At 43.9% G+C, this 10,298-nt stretch overlaps 1 long non-coding RNA gene across 1 annotated transcript; it reads left to right on the top strand.

Moving 5' to 3' along the window:
• Positions 1-1,681: 1,681 nt before the first annotated feature.
• LOC310847847 lies at positions 1,682-8,687 on the top strand. The gene is made up of 3 exons (XR_014566053.1): positions 1,682-1,813; positions 3,877-5,284; positions 6,645-8,687. It is a non-coding gene; the product is annotated as an uncharacterized lncRNA (long non-coding RNA).
• The last annotated feature ends 1,611 nt before the right edge of the window (positions 8,688-10,298 follow it).

Raw genomic sequence — 10,298 nt, 5'->3', positions numbered from 1 at the left:
CAAACTAAGCCTCTGAATTCTTGACCCATCTGAACCCTTCAGCTCAAGTGTGTCTGGCACAGGGAAGAAAGTGCTAATGGGTCTCAATGGTAAGAAGGAAACTCTAAAAAAGAAATGGAGCACTGATCAGACAGGAAATGCCTCATGAAAGTTGAGTGGATTGCCTCTGGATGTTTACAGAATCAGCTACCAAATAACTGGTGCCTTGGGGATATTTTGTGAGCTCTTGAAACAAATGTTCACTTTTTTATTATTATCCTTGCTATCAATCCTTTGCGGGTGACCAGTGCTTAGATGGATTTGGGACTGAAAGATGGTCTGTTGCATTTCACAGTTTGTTCACAGACAAATCCTGCTGTTTTGGTTTCTCTGGCAGCCTTTCTTCTTTTAAAAATATGCTCAGCACGCCCAGGTAAGGGAGGTTCGCACCATCTTGGGCATTTAAAACAGGTAAAACTGAAAGAGAGTGTGATGGAAGGGAACATCAGGCAAAAAGATCTGCTCCTTTCCATTTTTCTTCTCCCTGACTCCTCACTTGTGTCAGAAGACCCAAGTGCCAGAGACAAATGTCAGTTTTAGCAGCTGACAGGAATGTCTGGTCCCATTGCACACACTGCAGATACTGTGACCCCAATTTAAATAACCATGGTTTCCCCCAAAGAATTTGTTAAGGGGGCTGAGAATTGTTAGGAGAGCTGTATTCCCCTCACTTACAGTTCTCAGAGTGGTTTAACAGTCAGCCTCTCTTCCTAGTGAACACTGGGAATTGTAGCTCTGTGAAGGGAATAGGGATCTCCTAACAACTTTGTGCACCCTTAACAAGTTACGGTTCCAGGATTCTTTGGGGAAACAGCAACTATTTAAAGAAGTACATGCCTTCCAATATGAAGTGGTCGAAAACTGGGACACCATCTTCCAGGGCCTTGTTCCTGATCTAGGTGAGATTGTGCCCCCCAATGCTTTTTCAGGCACAGCACCCCAAAACACGTGCTTTGAGGCACCGTGCAAGATCGCAAAAGTGCTGTATCGGGGCAGCAATTTTACACGGCACCCCAAAATGCACATTTTGGGGCACTGTGCCCAAAGAAAGTGCAGCCTGAAATTGCGCAAGATTACAGCAGCCATTTTGTCCGCTTTCCCCACGTGAGAAAAGATGTCCCATTTTTTTCCAGGGTGGTTGACGGGTATGGTAGTATGATACTGCCTTAGATGAATAGTGCAGATGAGGCCTGGGTCTACTGCGGCTCCAGCCCAAAGATGATAGGGGAACAAAATTAATTTGTATAAGACTATTTGTATAAATGGTCTAGAAAGGTTAATTTTTTCATAATAGTATTATCAGGGCATTAATCTAAGAATGCTATAGCCATAGGCCCTCGTGTGTGTGTGTGTCCTTCTGTGTGTGCCTTGAATTTCCCAGATCAGTGATGATGATGATGATAATACTGCAATAATAATAATAATTTATTTATACCCCATCCATCTGGCTAGGTTTCCCCAGCCACTCTGGGCAGTCTTCGACCAATAAAAAACACATAGCAATGCTCACATAAACAAACCACTCTCTCTTAGTCTAATCTTCCTTACAGGATTGGTATTATAAGAATAGAGTAGATGGAACCTCAATGTCTGCAGGCCATCTTGACCCTGTTTAAGAAATTTGTTACTTTACCACAGCCAAATCCAATTTCTGCCCCCATTTCAATTTCCAATGGAAATACAAACGGAATTGTCCAGCATCCCTGCAAATGGCAATCAATAATTGTGGATCAAGGGTGAAGAAATATACAGTGTAATGACCGCAGGACCTGAGGTAGATTAAGAGTTGGGGAGACGAAGTGGGTATGGTTCTACCATTTTTGATACGGTGTTGCTTATGGCTAATACATAAGCTCATATGGTTTGATACTTGGGGTGGTGCGTGGAACCCCTCTGCTCCTCTCAGAGGCCCCCCTGGGTTGCCAACATTTATTTTCCGGCCCCAGGCTGCATCATTTAAGAAGACCTAAAGCAGGGTTTTCTTCCTCCTTTCCCCTCACAATTTATTTCTGGCCCTCTTTCAGAAAGAAATCAAGATGCATGACAAAGCCTAGTCATCAACCCTGACATCCTTGTGAATTTTGTCTTGACACCAAGAGGCTTTCTATGTTTCCTTCCACTTTCTATGTGATTTACTTTCATGAGAAATGAATCAGTGGCATACTGACGAGCTGATGTTCACACAAAAATCAGACAGAATTAATTACTTTTAGCCACTCTTCCTCCAGGCTTCTGATGACAGGCGATGGTACTGTGAACCCCATTGATACACACCCTCTTCCCCTCCAATGACTGTCGCCACCACTTTGGTGCAAATCCATCTCCCATTTACCTCGGTTCCTTTGTCAGCCAAGAAACTCTGTTCTTGGTGCCAGTTTTCTCTTCTGCACTGGCACAACCAGGGCTGGCTCTGCTGTTGGGCAAAGTAAGGCATCTGCCTCAAGCAGCAGGCACTGTAGATAGCAGCAGTGACAGGCCCTATCCTGTCTGTTCCTCCTGAACCGTCCCAACTTGCGGGAGGATCAAGCTGCGCATGCAATTCCTCACTGGTAAATGCAGCATCAACAATGAAAGGAAGAGCAAACTCTTAGGCTATTCTATGCTGTGCCTTATAGCAAATATTTATCTCAAGCTCACCACCACCATACATTTGCTGTATAAAGACAATGGGAGGAATTCAGTGTCACACTATTATGATCACTATTGTGGGTGCAAGCATTTCTGCTTTCCAGACACAATGATCTCCCCTTTCTTCCTCCATATGCTATTCTGGAGATTCTCCAGACCACCAATTTCCTCCCCACAATATGCTGGAATGCTGCTAAGTCCAGAGCATTGTGGAAGATGCAAAATGGTGGCCAGACTGCCAGCACAGTTGCTGTTGTCACTTGCAACAGCAGCAGCGGCAAGAAAACCCCACAAAACCCAAAGAAAAGTGCTATTTCCACTGTTAATGGTAAACCCTAAATCCAAGAAACTGTTGAAGATTTATTCCCTACTCACAGGGTAGGAAATTGTCCCCAGTTTCTCTTCCCACAAATAGGTGGAGAATTTTGAGGTGTCATTTGTGCATAGTTCTATGCTGCTTGGGCAGGCTGTGTTGGAAAATGTTCTGTTCTGTCCAGCTTGGCTCACTCTGTTGCCATTGTTCTCATTTGGTAAAATCCACTGGCAAAAACATGAGCCTCTTCTCTAATTGGTTACCATAATGCAGTGGCAGCCAAGTAGCACTCTGAGATTAGTGAGGGTAAGGGCTGCTTTTCAACATGGGTGGTGGTGGTTTTGCCAAATGTAAGCTACTGAGCATGCTCAGTCCACACCGTGCTGTTTTGGGAAGATTCCCCTCCCCTTAGCAATTGTTAAAGAGATTTATATACATCTGCAAACTTGTGGTTTTCTCCAAGCCTGCTGACACATCCTTCTTGTGCATGGATGGTGCTGTTATTGGCACTCATGCCACAGCGCAGAAAATAGAAGGAAGGATATATTTCCCATAAAATGCACATTTGACAAACTCCAGTAGCCAAGCTGAGAATGTAAGTCACATCTTCTCCACGTTACATTTGCAGGCTCCCTGAATCCCGAATCTACTCACTCGTATCTTCAAAAAAACCAATGCTTTCAACTTTTATCTCTCTCGTCTCTCCTAAAATAACTAGCCAGATGGGTTATCACTATTGCCACTAGGGGGCATATTACAGCTTGCATAGCATATGACAGCCTAGCCGTAAGTTAACAAGCCTAACACAATCTTTCAATTTTTGTTATTTTTCTTCTTCCTTTTTTTATTGTATGGGATCATCTCTGGACACTGTTTGTACTTTGATCTCTCCAAAGTTTGGCATCCCTCCTACAAAAAAAATGAAAGTGTGCAAGAGAGAAAAGAGCCCTTTGTTCTCCACAGCTGTCGTCATTCTGTAGAAAAATCTCAGCACAGGTATTAAACACTCGTTATTGATCGGTCAGCCGGTGGTCCAGTTTTATCTTCTCATACCTGTCGGAGTGAGGTTATTTGCACTACAAATAATTTGGTTCCTGAGGTCTCACTGAAGTTAAAAGCGCAGGGTAGGCTGGAACACTGATGAAAACATGTCGAGGCAACTGCAACAGGAGGCTCCCATCCAATAAAGCATCACCACACTCCCAGTGACAGACTCTTAATGCAATACCACAGGCTGCATCCATAGCACCATGCTCCTGAATAGTCATATTCTAATGTAAAGCAAAGCCTGAACGAGATTACCAACCTCCCAGGGCAAGTGTCTAAAAAAAAGAGGAAAAGTTCCTGTCCACTTAATCTCTGTGCCTTTTAAATAAAAATGCTACAATTCTTCACGTGTGCATGAACAGACATATTTTTTTTATGGTGCCAATTTAGTTATAATCTTGTGCTACAATACCCTAACTGACCTACACAAATGCTCATCTGACAAGTTGCTGATACTGTGTGGCCCCCAATTTACTTACACTGTTGAGTAACAGTCTTGTGCTTTGTTCTTTACAATATTTCTTTCTATGCCATGCCAATGCTATATCTCACTGACAAGCAGCTATTATTATATCCCTCACCTTTCTGGCTTAGCCTCTACATTCACTAGTGACAGACATTTATGACAATGCTGAAATTCACCATGGTATCCCTCCATACTCAAAACACACCAGCCAAGCTATTTACACTACTATGAAGACCTCTCCATCACCTTCCCATCCCCAGCTGAACAAACTGCACTAGACTTCAAAGGTTCTAACAGGTAGAACATTTGTTCATGACAGCTTGGGCTGCCATATGCCCGGATTTTCCTGGACATACTGGGATTTCACAGGCGGAATTGACATATGGGGGGAATTTCTGAAAGGCAGTGCTTTGTCCTAGACCTAGATCTTAGGCAAGTCAATTGAAAAACAACAACAGTGTTTGGTGTTTTCGTAACCAACAATTTTTTGGTCTCCGTAAAAAAATTACTGTTGGGGTATCCTGGTTTTTACTTTTTGAAATATGGCAACCCTACCACAGCAGCACTCAAATTGAGAGTGCACTAGTCACCTAAAATGCAGCTCCTTCAGTGAAGGAGGAAGTCCACGTATAGCAAGACTGCTTGATAACCTTAAAGTGTTTCCTATCAACATTATTACCTTTGCTCTACAGATCCTCTTCTATGACCCTCTTGTGGTTTCTTACAGCATCTCGGAGTAACTTCACATGTTCCTTTTTCTAACAAACAGCTGAATCATCTAGTTGGGAAATGTGAGTAAAAACGTATTGTGAGAATGGCTGCCCAAATTCCTCTTTTATGTGGGATTTTAACAGATTCCCATGTGCATCTAACAGAAGGAATAGCGCCCGTGTTTTAAAAAAGTATATAAAATACATTATACAAATGACTGAATGTCCGTCTATCTTTTTAGCTTACTTGTGTTTCCTATACTTTTTGAATCGTGTAGTAATCCTTATGTTAGAAACAGTAAACCTACAATGTCTCTTAGTATCATACAGAAACCACCGAACATGTGGGCATGTAACCCTGGTTGCATCTGTGAACAGTGGGGCTGAAAAACAAAAACAAAATTCAAGCTGGGCCATATGTCCTCAACAGCAATCGGGTGCTCAACGATATGCTTAGTGACAAACTATGATGCAATTTCCCTTCCCTGGGCAGGAAGCAAATTAGATAAAGATAAAGTAGCTTGCTTGGAATGAGATCTCTCTGAGCTTGCACCTTTGGAGAGGTTTAACCCTGCAAGATAGGTCAGCATGAATCTCCCCATATTGCACATGGGGGACTGAGAGATAACAGCTTGCCTCAGGCCACCTGGTGAGATCATGGCTGAGGAGAGGGATGAAGTTCACCATGCAGAAACCAGAGGCTTCAGAAGAAGAGCTGAGCGTGCCTCCTGCCGCAAGGTGTGCACACCTATCGCCAGAGCGGAGCAACATCCTCCCAAGGGAAGGCAAAGAGGTGTCACTTTTTTGGGGGGTGTGTGGAAATGTGTGCCTCATTATCAGATAGCTGAACATGAAGTCCCTAGTTACAGCAAGTAAATAAAGCGTGGAGGATACAGAAGCAGCAGCAGTGGAGGAGGTTTTCGCATGGTCTGGCTCCCACATGTGCCGAGATCGTTAGAATGATTTATAGGGAAGAATGCTAGTCTTTTTTCTTTTTTGCTTTATAATAATACATTAGGCTTTTAACCTCTGACCAAAAGAGGTGGAAGGGAGGATTCAGAAAACACCATGTTGCTTGCAGCCCGGCCTGACCTGGGGGAACTACCTCTCTTTGCCCCCCCCTGCCTTCCTGGGTTCTTTCAAACCACAAAGCTCAGGGTGCTTCCGCAGCGCATGAGGGGTTAAGCCAGGCTGTGGAATGCAAGAGTTTACAGAGAGGCGTCGGCTGCCTTGAGGTCACCTGTGAGGGATTAGCTGGGCCTTGCAGACAGTTGTTGTTTGAGGACTGTCTGAGGCCTCAGAAAGGGGGTAGTGGGGGTGGTGGAAAGGGGGGGGTGAAGAATGGCCCGGCGGGTGGGATCTTCCTGTCCTGCTGGGATTATACAACTATCAGATGCATTTGTGAAAGCCGAACTGTAAACTCTCTGTCTTTTTTGTTAAGGAAATAAATCCATCACCGGCTTCAGGGGGAAAGAAGGGGAAAAAATGAACCTCTCTTCTCAGTATGTTTCAAGGCAAAGGTGGAAGCGACCCGGCAGGGATGGCGTGGTGCACATGCCGGCCAGCTCTTTAGACACTGAGGACGCCTTTGTGGCTATAGGCAGTGGGGATCCCTTGTCTTCTCCGGTTGGAACTGGCCAAGCGGGATTGCCAGGCCCCTCCTCCTCCTCCTCCGGATAAGCTTTCTGTGCGAGAGAGACAAGAATTACCAAAAAGTTCCGAGGAAGAGGGAGACCAGAGGGCCAACTTCTCAAGCGAAGGGGGAAACACGGTTTGCCCGCACTTCTGACCTACTCACATGCTGGTTGGGGGTTTCCAAAATGGCCCCAAAGGAGCTGGCGTTCCTGTTCTGAAACATTAACAGCCAGATGTTGGGTTTGCACGCTGAGAAGGAAGCCCCGTTGAGTTCAGTGTGGCTTGTTCCTAAGTAAGCGCACCTAAAATGCTTTGGTTTGTGAAGAAGAAAACCACGGCATGTTGGGTAACGGTATGTGAAAGAAGAGATTGTGCCATTCGTTTGTTTATTTTTGCCTTTGGTAGAACAAAACAAAAGCCTAAGAAAGCCATAAAAAGGGATTCAATTGTATCAATGAAATATTAACAAAAACTTTGCAAATACCATAATATGAGGAAGTTGAGATCATTAAACAAGAAGTGCCTCTCTAAACATTTTTCTTTCTTGCCTTCTGAGTGACGGCAGGCCTGCCACAGAAAAGGGCCTTTTTTCTGCCCTCACAGATCTACCTCGTGGGGGGGGGGGGGCAGAACCAGAGCACATGCTGCCCTGATCATCTTAAAAAGGGGTGTATGTTTGTATCTCTCTTCTGTCTTTGGATGTGAAACTTGAAATTGCTGTCTGTACCACAGATCTTTAAAAATTACCCTCTCTCACAGCCTCCACCCTTGTGTGCTTAGTGCAGTTCTCTGAGCAATTGTGTCAGAGAAGTCCTGTTGGCTTCATTGTGACTACACTGGCATTAGTAGTTTTCCAGGGAGCAACTGTAAGGCATTTTAGACCTCAAAGGGCCATTAACTTTCACTGGTATTTAAGCACTTTTTAATCAGCGGTCGTAGCAGTTTATCTGAATCTGTTCACAATCATTTAGCTGCATTTTCTGGATATGCAGCAGACATAAGAGGCAATGAAAGTTAATGGTATTTACTTGACTAAGGGTGAGTTCATGCATGTTCATTATTTACTGAGCTTCTCCTGCAGTGTTTAAAAAATATTAACAGAACCTGCAGAATGCCTTGATTTGGATCGGGACCATAGCATTGGAGGAACAAATCCCCCCCCCCCCGGTTTCTTGGTCCAAATTGCCCTCCAGGAGCTGCTATTTGCTCTATTGAAGAAAATGTACACATACCAGAAAGATATAAGTGGGTTGCCCATTCCTGCCCCACAAGCATGAGACAAATACCAACTTCAGGGCAGGGAAAGCATGGAACAGGAAAATAGTATGGGGAGAAAGCATTAATCTCCTTCCACTAGTGCCTTATTCCTGATCCAAATTATCGTGGATGTCCCAGGTCATAATATTTTGCATGTGTGTAACAGCTGTCATAGGTGAAACACAGAGCTTTTGTATATCGCATGGTTGATTAATGGCATCATTATGGCATCATTTCCCCAGAGACCTCCGACATGTACATATGTGTGTGAATCACCAGCAATGTATACCGGTGGGAGGGGGCAGAACAGCAGTGGTACTAATCACACTGGGATGGGAATGGGGCAAGGTCAGGGAAGCCCCACAGGGGTGTGTGGACCTTGCGGGGCTGCTGCCAACACCAACCCAGAGTTCCCTTGACCTCACAGCTGCCTTGCTCTGGTTGCCCCAAGAATGCTGCCCCCACCATGCCGTGCTGGTGGTAGTGTGAATAATCACTACAGAATCTAACCCTTCCTCTGTGTGTATGGTTACTGGCCGTGACCTGTTCCTGTATGAAGGGTATGAAGGTTTGATGCGCAGAAATCAGCAAGCAGAGTTTTTTTAATGACATTATCAACTCCAAACCGGACCCATTCAAAAGGTGGAATTCCGCCCTGTTCTCGGTGACTTGAAATATTTTATGGCTCTCTTTAGGACCATAAAGCATCTTATTGTCTACCCCCTGCAATACTTAAGCATTCGCTGTGTTAAAAACTAAAGTTAAATCTTAACCAGTTGAGCCAGATGTTTCTCTGATGTCATCCTAAGAGTTTTCAAGGCCATTGTTTGATTGCTTAATTTTTCATACAAAACCGGATAAACTTGTCTCTATTCTTTAGCAACTGGTTTTTCTGCTAATGATTGCTTCCAATGAAGCAATAGTTTACTGACAAATATTTGTTTAAGCATAGTCCCCACAAGGAACTGGAACCATGTGACAAGTTGTTCTGAGTCTTCTACAGTCAGAGGCAGTGTAGCTGTGATTATTAGGTTCTGAGGACAAACAACAGATGGGGACTTATTTCCATTGTGTCCTGCTGGTGAATTTCCAGGACACCCAGCTCACCACTCTTGAGGTCTATGGTCTTTATTAGATTAACTTCTGGCTTGATCCACCAAGTCACATCTTGCACACTTAAGAAAGGCAAGCTGATACACCGGTACTTTGCTTCACGGGCACCATCAATCAGTACAGGCACCAGAGGTGCACTGCCTGTTGCTTGTGTTTCATTGACTGGAAAATTGTGGAAAACAGGTGTTCTTAGTAGTACCTCAAAGCATTTTCACCAGGGCAGAACAGTAAATAAATAATGCTCTAATGCTCGCTTGTCCTCCCCTTATTTCACGCAGCAGGTCCTTACAACATAGTTATGTTATGAAGATAATTTCTCAAGGATAAATTTCTTAGTGATTCCAAGCAAAATCAAAAAGCCAAAACAAAATGATTTTGCTTAGGAGGAAAAGCACAACACCATGACATGTCGAATATATGGGATATTCAGCCTCATATAACCAACCTGCTTAACTAATTAATGCATGAAGGGGCTAAGACCATAGAGTAAGCTGTCCTGCTAGGTCACTCCCCCTCACCTTGGGAGGAAGGGCTACCAAACAATTTGTTCTCCTATTCTACTACGTGGAGCCTACCAGGAAGCAGGTCTAAGCTGGGTGCTCCATGCTTAGACCACATGGTTTAAACAAGCCATATTTGTGTTTCGACACAAATAATTTAGAAACATTTACCACTTTGTAATCAAAGTTATACTGCCTGTCTTTTCTTGCTGCTGTATGGAAAAGCACATGAACCTGGCCTTTGAAGGGGATTTGCAAGTAAACCATGTTTATGTGTGATCTCTTTCTATGCTAAGATGGACTTTGGAAGTAACTTAGAAGTGCTGCATGTTTTGCTATTTTAAATCTCTGCTGGGGTCCTCTCACCCAAGAGACCTTGCCCTAAACCTGGATCTATGTATCCAGGGAATTGTGCAAGAGTTCGAACAGGGGCTCAGTGCTTAGGAGTAATCCCACTATGATTGAGCCCAACATTTTACATGAATGGTTAAATTTGTTTGCAAAAACACACATCCGGTTAAGGAAGAGTTCTGTGTAACAAAAGCTTTCACACTGTTTTGTGAATTTTCATCCTATAAAAATGTTATTTA

The sequence above is a fragment of the Podarcis gaigeae genome (assembly GCF_964106915.1).
Source record: "Podarcis gaigeae genome assembly, chromosome: 6".
NCBI classification, from domain to species: Eukaryota; Metazoa; Chordata; class Lepidosauria; order Squamata; family Lacertidae; genus Podarcis; species Podarcis gaigeae.
This window is presented reverse-complemented; position numbering and strand designations above follow the sequence as displayed.